Source organism: Apium graveolens, chromosome 5 (genome assembly GCF_009905375.1).
Source record: "Apium graveolens cultivar Ventura chromosome 5, ASM990537v1, whole genome shotgun sequence".
In the NCBI taxonomy this organism is placed as follows: Eukaryota; Viridiplantae; Streptophyta; class Magnoliopsida; order Apiales; family Apiaceae; genus Apium; species Apium graveolens.
Window position 1 is genome coordinate 248533043 of NC_133651.1, and position 9335 is coordinate 248542377.

Consider the following 9335-nt stretch of genomic DNA (forward strand, 5'->3'; position numbering starts at 1 on the left):
GGAATATTCATTAGTCAAACCAAATATATTTATGATCTTTTAAAGAAGTTTGATTTAATGGATTGCACATATGTAAAAACTCTCATGACCACTACAACTAAGCTTGAATTAAACACTACTGAAAAGTCTGTGGATATTTCAAGCTATAGAGGCATGATTGGCTCTCTTTTGTACTTAACATCTAGTAGGTCAGATATAATGTTTGCTACTTATCTTTGTGCTAGATTTCAGGCTGATCCTAGAGAATCTCACTTAGTAGCTATTAAGGGAATTTTCAGATATCTCAAGGGAACACCAAAACTTGGCATTTGGTACCCTAGAGATTCTGGTTTTTATCTAACTGGTTATTCAGATGCAGATTATGTAGGTTGTAAAATAGATAGAAAAAGTACAACAAGAACCTGTCAATTTCTAGGAAACAAGTTTATGTCCTGGTTCAGTAAAAAGCAAAATTCAGTTTCTACTTCTACAGCTGAAGCTGAATATATTGTTGTTGGTAGTTACCGTGCACAGATTTTATGGATGAAAAACCAACTGTTGGACTATGGTCTACAAGTGGACAGAATTCCTATTTATTGTGATAATACAAGTGCAACTGCCATCACTGAAAATCATGTACAGCATTCAAGAACAAAGCACATAGACATCAAGTACCACTTTATTAGGGAACATATGATGAATGGTACTATGGAACTTCATTTTGTTCCAAGTGAGAAGCAGCTTGCAGATATCTTTACCAAGCCATTTGATGAATCCACCTTTTCTAGGTTTTAAGTGAGTTAGGTATGCTTAATTATCCTTAAATTATTTCTGATAATTTTGCAAGTTATGATGCAGCCTGAAACCTTATTTATTTTTCTGTCTTAGATGAAATTTTGGCTAAGTCAAAATTTGCATCTCGACGGATGCTCATTATCCATCGAGTTTGATCATCCATCGAAATAGAATATCTTAATAAAAATCAATTACTTTTCTGGATTATTTTATACCCGACGGATAACTACTTTATCCTCATCCGTCGAATTGTCTACATCTTAACCGTTAAAAGTACTGAACATTATCCATCAGATATACTTACAGTCTGTAAGTATGACACGACGGATAATTGACAAAATTTTGACAGTTTATTTTATTTTTAAATGGCTATTTTATGCTATTTTGATTGGTTACTTTATTTTACTTTATTACTTTTGACAGTTTATTTCTGAGATAGTATATAAGCTAAATTCATTTTCATTATTTTCTTTTATCATTCTCAAAGCAATTTCCCTAACTCTCTTATTCTCCAAAGAAAATACTCTCTGTCTCTGCAAATTTCCTCACCTTAACAATGGCACTAGTAGTCAAAATCATGTCTCAGTCTGGATTCATCAAGGAGAAAAACAATTTCGTAGCTCTTGTGAACAAGGTAATTTCGGCTTCTGAAGATTTTCATAAAATGATGGACTTTGTGAAGGGATGCAAACTCAGTTATGCTATGTTGGAATCACCCACAATCTAATGTGAAGTTATGGTGGAGATATGGACAACTGCTGTGTACTAGTCTACTGGGAAAATCATAACTTTTACTCTCAAAGGTAAGCAATTCTGCATTAACAGTGATGTAATTCAAGCATGCTTTAAGATTCCTGAAAATACTACTACTGAACCACACACAGATGCTAATTTAGTTACCATGCTTAATTCTATTGGTTATGCCCTTCCTACCACTAAGTGAAGTGAGATTAGAAGGCTAGGTCTTGGAAAAGAGTGGAGTTATTTGTGTGATGTAGTTACCAAAGTGTTTTCTGGTAAGATAAGTAACTTTGATTCTATCAACACGCCCATGCTTAACATGCTTTATATGTTAGTTACTGATAGCTACCATAATTTCAGTGACATGATCATGTTTGAGTTAGGTTACAAGTTAGGGGAAATTAAAAAGAGAACTAAAAATATCTATTATGCTAGATTCATTATGATTCTTGCTAACCATTTTGTTGAGGACATTGTTATTGAAAACCCAACCAACAAACTGGATTGTTGGGTTCAAGAAAGGAGAGTGCTTACAGATCTGAACAGAGCAAGTCATCACAATAAGGTTCCCCTTTTCTATTTTCCAATCATGGAGGGCCCTCAGGTAAGTGAGGTAAGTACCACTGTCCCTACTATTCCAACCTCTCAAATTTCTTTGCCTTTGAGTGTGGCCATGACATCTGTGTCAATGACTAAACAGATGCCTACCCAAGCCACCAAAAACAAAAATTTCAAAAGCCAAATTAAAGAAAACCTCCTCTGGTTTCTCTCAAAAGAAACCAATTGCAAAATCTACCAAACACCAAGAGGGGAGTGTGAAGGTGAGGGAGTTAGGTGAGGGACAGGGTGAACATCAAAGAAGCCCTAAGGATAAGGTTGAAGAGGTGAGTGTTTCCCAGCCTAGCCACACTGCAGTTTCCCAATAAACTGTAGTGCTTAAAAAGGACTTAAGCTCATTGCTAATTGCATCCTCCCAAAAGGATGTAACTATTGAACAAAGCTCTCATCCAAGAGCATAGGCCAAGAGGGTAAGGGACACTAGCTCACCCCAAACATATGCCAGAAAGAATAAATATAAACCAACTGGGGATACACAGGGTGCACACATAGTGCCTACTGCAGTCAAAGACTCAGTACATGGACCATCACAAAGTCAGCTTGATGTGGCTCCAACAGATATGGAGTCACAACCAAATTCTTTAATAATAGAAGCACCCAATACACCAAATTCACCCACACCCTCACTGGATGTAGATATGATTCATACATCACTTCCAAATTCTCGATCTTTAACTCTCTTGGAGAAGCCAAAAATCCAAGCAAGTGAGCATCATCTTTTAGATGATTTGTTGGCTCACTTGCAATTTCTTCCTGAGTCTACTGAAACATCTGTGCAAAATATCAAATCAATCACCACAGATGCAACAGTAGTCTCCACTCCAAACTCATTCATTTCTTCTATTCCGGTGGATATTATTAATCCGTCGGTTAGTGATTGTATCCCGAAGGATGTGCCTAACAGCAGTCATCCATCGGTTATCCTAACTACTACCCCGATGGATGTTCCTCATCCATCGGTACTCACTACACACGCTGAAATTTCAATAATTGTTACAAGTATAGATGAGTTAGTAGTTGTACAGTCACTCTTAGGACTGAGGAAATGGAGTGGATTGAGTGAGAGACTGAGTTGCTCTCAGGCAAAAGGAGAGGAAAGGAGTGAACAAATGCAGGCTATTTCTTCCAGCCTGGAAAAAGAGAGTGAGAGGAGTTCCACCTTAGTAGGTGAAGGTGAGGGTGTGAGGGTGGTGAGCCAAGGGGAGCCCTTGATGCAAGAAAAGAGAGAAAATGAGATAAAAGCAGGTACAACTGAATAAGAAGATCCTATTATAAGTGAGTTAATGGATGTCAATGAGGCTGACAAGAGACAGCTAATTCAGCAAGAATATCAAGCTGTTTTAGACTCTGTTTCTTTTGAATCTGAGACATTTACTCACCCCGTGGCAGCATATCAAGTTCTATCTGAACTGGACAATGTGTCTGCAGAAAAGATGCTTAACTTGGTGCATACAACTGCTTCAATGCAAAGAGCAAAGGATGTCATCACAGCCATGCCACCTAAAACTGGTGATGATATTGACTATAGAACTGGTGAGTCTGAAGAGTTCTTCAGAGATGAATATGGTGATGAATAAGAGTTAATGGACATAGGAGGAGAAGAAGGCCCTAACTCTAGATCAAACATTCCACCTTGGGTGTTTTCTAAAGAGTGTGATGAGCAGCATTTTAAGACAACTCTTTTTCACATCATTCAATAGACAAACACTGCTCTTCAAGCCACTACTAATGCTAGCACCAAGAAGCTTCTACAAGCACACCTCAACTCTCTACAACTACATCAAATACAAGCTCTTCAACACAATCAAGATGACACTTCAATCAAAACTGAGATTGACCAAATCAAGAAGGATGTCTCTGAAAGATTGGATGCTAAATTCTCAGATACAACAGTACTTGACATCAGCAAACAGTTGAGGAAGAATCTTAATCTTGCAACTAAAGTGGATTCCCTAGACACAAGACTGAAAGCTATAAAAGCCTCTCTCACAGCTATTCATCTACATCAAGCACATCAGACTCAGTTGCTACAAAAGCTGGTGGCTGCACAAACTTCCACCTCCACTCTACTTGATGATAACAAAAGGAGGGAGAAAGATTCAATCATCCTAGTTAGTGAAGGAGGGCAAACCCGTGAGGGGGAGCATGTGATAAATGTTCAAATAAATCAAGTAATAGTTCCAGAAATTACTTTTCCAAAGCCACCAGTATTGGACAACATTGATCTGATCCAATAGCAGCTGCTAAACTGAATTCAAACTCCAATCTTAAGATGCTTGATATTGCAGCTGTTGAGAAGGAATTGGATGACAAGTGGAAGAAGATAGATGAAGAAATTCAGAAGAAATTTGGTCAGATACCGAAATTAGACAAGATTTTTCATCACCACTCTCAAGTCAAGCAAATCTTAGTGAATGAAATGAGTCTAGGTAGCTTGGAAAAAGGCCAAACTTCATGCATCAAATCTCCAAAAGCTAATCTGATTTTGAAACCTAAAAAGAACTATCCAAAGTCATCAGAAAAGAATCCCTTGGATCTCTTGAGACTCTAAAACCAGATAAAAAAAAGCTATTGGCAAGGTACATAGCATTTTACAAAGATCAATCTGATTCAGTAAAAAAGAAGAGAATTGCCAAAATTTGCAGGAATGGAAAAGAGATCTGTGTGGTGGCCAGACACCCTTAGCCTACAGCAGCAAAAAGGGAAGAAAAAGAAAGAATTAAGCAAGAAAAGAGGCAAGCTGCTTTAGATGCTAAGAAGCTCAAACAAAAGAAAGAGCAAGCTGCTATAGTAGCCAAGTCAAGCTGTGAAAGCTGCAACTGAAATCTCTGAAAAACCACCTGTGATTACTGAAGCCCAAGATCAGCAAATGCAAAATGAACCTCAATAGAAAAGAAAATTCAGATACAAGCTCCATTCCAAAAGAAAATTGAGCTTCAGTAATGAGAAAATGGAAGAATACATTTCCAAATAGTTTACAACTTCAACTCAAATATCCAAGCCCTCAGTGGTATATGAGGAATTCAAGGTGGATCCAACAAAGAATTTTCACGGTGAGCCTATAATTCCCAAGGATGAGCCAATAGACTAGGAAAGTTTGCTAATTCCTGGACTCCATTTACCTATCTTCAACAAACCAAAGAAAACAAAGATAAGAGCAACCAAGAAGGTCAAGCTTGTGACTCTCAGAACCAAAACCTTAGCCAAAACTCAACCAACTGTCAACAAGGAAGATCTACTCTACATCTGTGACATCAAGGAATTTTCTGGTATAAATCTCTACTTGGATGAATTGGAAGATGTAAGGGGAATTGATGCTCACAGACATCTTCCTGAAAGACTAGTGTTTAAGTACAAGGGAGGGAAAGAGGTGACATGGCCTCTTCACAGGATTCTTCAAGAAAGCCACTCTGTACTGATAAAGGTCTTCTCATCCTTCAAGAAAAACTTTGGTTTTAATGTAACTGCAAGGAAATTGGTCCTAAAGAAGATAGAATATCTAAGGAGCAATAAAGCCAAAGATGCACTCCCAAAAACTCTATTAATTCCCTTCATAGGAAACAAAGTGCATTTGAGGCCTTATTTGTAACGCCCTCCAAACTTGGGTCAGAAGTTTGGGGCTCACCATATACACACAATATACAAACCTGTATATAAAATATTATATGCATTGACCCTTCTTTACACAACCACGAATCACAACAGGTTAAAGTATGAAAACAAGCCACAACCTTAACTTTTATTACATCGCACCAAAACCCAACTAGTTCAACTTACATTTGATAATGACATTGTTCTTACAATCTTGCATAACTCAACTATAATATAAAGCTCCTGCTACCTCGATCCAACTTAACCTGGAATCCTAGCACGCACACCGGACTGAGAATCCTTGTTACCAACAAATTTCCTTTTCAACTATTGAAAATATAAAAAGGTTTGCAAGGGTGAGCTAACTAGCTCAGCAAGTCGTAATAGCAACAATTGAGGTTAAACAACGACCAATTGAAATGATTCAGAAGAATCAAGTTTCTAAATGAGCAATGATTAGAACTGGATATTCACTTTTCATTTTAAAAACCAAGGTTAGGCTGCTGATCAGTCACGCACTAACCCCGAGCAAGGCTCCCAGCTTTGCTCTATATACTTTGTAATGCCCCCAAATCCGGGATCAGGAATCTGGGTCATCACGCCATCCTTCACTCATGTGTAACCTGTGTTGATTCAATAATCCAACAGACCCCAGTCTCACGCACACACACACATACAAGTTAAAGCCTTAGAAATGATGTACAAATGTGATCTTCTTTTATTACACTCAAATGTACTTTACAGGATCTTAAACAATTATTCGTAACCTCTACATGAAGTTACAATAATTACTACTAACATCTTATACCTATCTGGATACTCTGCTCCACCTGAGACAAAGCTGTAAGCGATTCTCCCCACGATTTTAAGTGACTAAGTCCCATGCCGGCATATTGGTAATCTGTTATGTTGTGACATTTAAAAGAAAGCAAGAGTGAGCAATAATGCTCAGCCATAATAATCAATAGTATGAAAAGACTGTTAAAGGAAATTATATTACTCCGTACAAGGATACGTATTTATTCAAAGTAGTTTTCTTGGTGATACACACCTCTTTTCAAAACAATTCTTTGATTGACTTATTAGTCTGCAAATACCTTAATGGTAAACCCAACACCTAGGCTTGGGTTACGGTATTGCATCTCAATTCCAATTGGAAGAATATAGGACATTCGCTGGAGCCACCGCATACGATGATCAGTCATACTATGGAAATAGTAACATTTTCTACTAGTAGACGGACGATTCCCTTTTTATTATTGGTTATCACCTTGGCCGCATTGGGACCTATTCTGTGTACATCCCTCTCAGGTACACACTTCCCGTCTATCCCTCTCAAGATACGGTTTTGCATCCATCCCTCTCAGGTATGAATACTCCACATGTTCATCAATAGATAAGATACCTTCTCATGTGGTAGTAAATTGGTAGTCTCCCCAGTCCACGAAGTACTGGAGTCTACCCCTCCTTGTCCTTGTAAGAATCCCATAATATACCTGGAACTTATATTGTTCCCCAAGCATATTGCTTGTTGATAGGTACACTTTGATTTGTACGTATATATGTACTTCCGAGAATTTTTGGAGGAAGTACTAAGGATGTGAGTTGACCGTTGTCAACAGATTTATTACATAAGGGGGAGTTTCTTTTGAAACTATAATCAAAATATTTGAAATAAGTCGAGATAATATTCTCCGACGATCTGAAATATTCGAATGATTTTCCGAAAATCAGAAAGTATTTTAAATTAGGCTTTATGATTTTTAAATCATAATAAATCATTAGATAGATAATTATTAATTAAATATTAATCATTAAATAATTAAACCTCGAATGAGTTTACTTTAAAAGAATATTTGAAATAATATTCCTCAACTAATTTATGTTTATATAATTTAAAATAATCTTTAATATTTAATCGGTTTTAAAATAACTAAGCGTTGGAGAATACTTCTCCTATAATAAATGATTAGTTAAATAATGCTCATTATTCGAACAATAAAATATAGTTGAGGGAATACGATCTTTGGAAATCGTTTTAATAAAAGTTCTAGGTATTTAATATTTTGCAAGTGGACATTGAGTCCCTTGGAATAAAATAAGTACGGACTTTCAATGTTCCAAAACGTCTCTGGGATGATTCCCGAGTTTATACTTTATAAAAACTGACTGACTCTCGGTCTTATAAATTATATATCACGCTCTACTATAGCGTTTGTATTCTTAAATAAAATATCTCCGGAATACTTCCGGATTTTCATAAAATTATTGTTAGATATATTTGTGATGTCATGTCTAATATGATTTGTTTTTAGTTTTTAGATCTTACTTAACAGGACAAATCAGTACTTAACTGGAAATCAGTACTTATACTGAAGTCTGGACTTAAGATATCAGAACTTAAGTTGTCAGAACTTAAGTTATCAGGAGATATTTATCAGGAGATAATATCAGGACTTAAGGAGACATTCAGATAAGGAAGGCGGCTGATTGAAGGAAAAAAGATCGAGACTGAAACATAAGAAGAGATATGCATGAAGAAGAATTCTATGAAGAATATAATACTTGGAAGAAAAAATAACTGATTGATATATATTAGGAAGCAAAATTATATTCGATATCAATTAGAAGATTATCTTGTAACTGAGTGTCTATACAAACACAGCACAGGGTTTACACTATATGTGTTATCTTAATTGAGATTATTATTCATTGTACTCCTAACAGCTCTCGTGATAATTTGTTCATCACCGAGAGAGAACAGTTCTTTGTAACAGAGTTTATTATGTTGAATAAAATCTGTGTTCTGTTACTTGAGTTCTTATATTCGATTTAATTGTAGTAAACACTGTATTCAACCCCCTTCTAAAGTGTGTGTGACCTAACAAGTGGTATTAGAGCAATCTGTTAACATACATACAGTAAAGATCCAAAAACAATCATGTCTGAAGAAGCACAAACTCCAACCAAGCCCACCAAAACTGAAGAAACTCCAAAGACTCAAATCCATAATCGATATGAGACTATTAGGGTTCCTATCCTGAAACCTTCTGAGTATCCCATATGGAAGGTAAGGATGTCTATGTTTCTGGAAGCTACAGATCCAGAATACCTTGACAGAATTAATAAAGGACCACATAAGCCAACCAAGCTCTCTGTTGTAGTTGCAGATCATGCAGCACGGACTGTACCAAAGGAGAAAAGTTAATATACAGCTGAAGATATCTCATCTATTGCAAAGGATGTAAAGGTAAAACATTTGTTGCATAGTGCCATTGATAATGTCATGTCAAACAGGGTAATTAATTGCAAGACTGCAAAGGAGATATGAGATGCCTTGGAGACAAGATGCCAGGGAACTGATTCAATTAAGAAGAACAGGAGGACTATACTCACTCAAGAGTATGAGCACTTTGACTCAAAACCTGGTGAGTCATTAACTGGTTTATATGATAGATTTGTCAAACTCTTGAATGATCTGTCACTGGTGGATAAGGAATATGATCTTGAAGATACTAATTTTAAATTCCTTTTAGCTCTTCTTAAAAGTTAGGATTTGTAGGCCACAACTATAAGAGAGAACTATGCTCTTGATGAAACTACTCTTGATG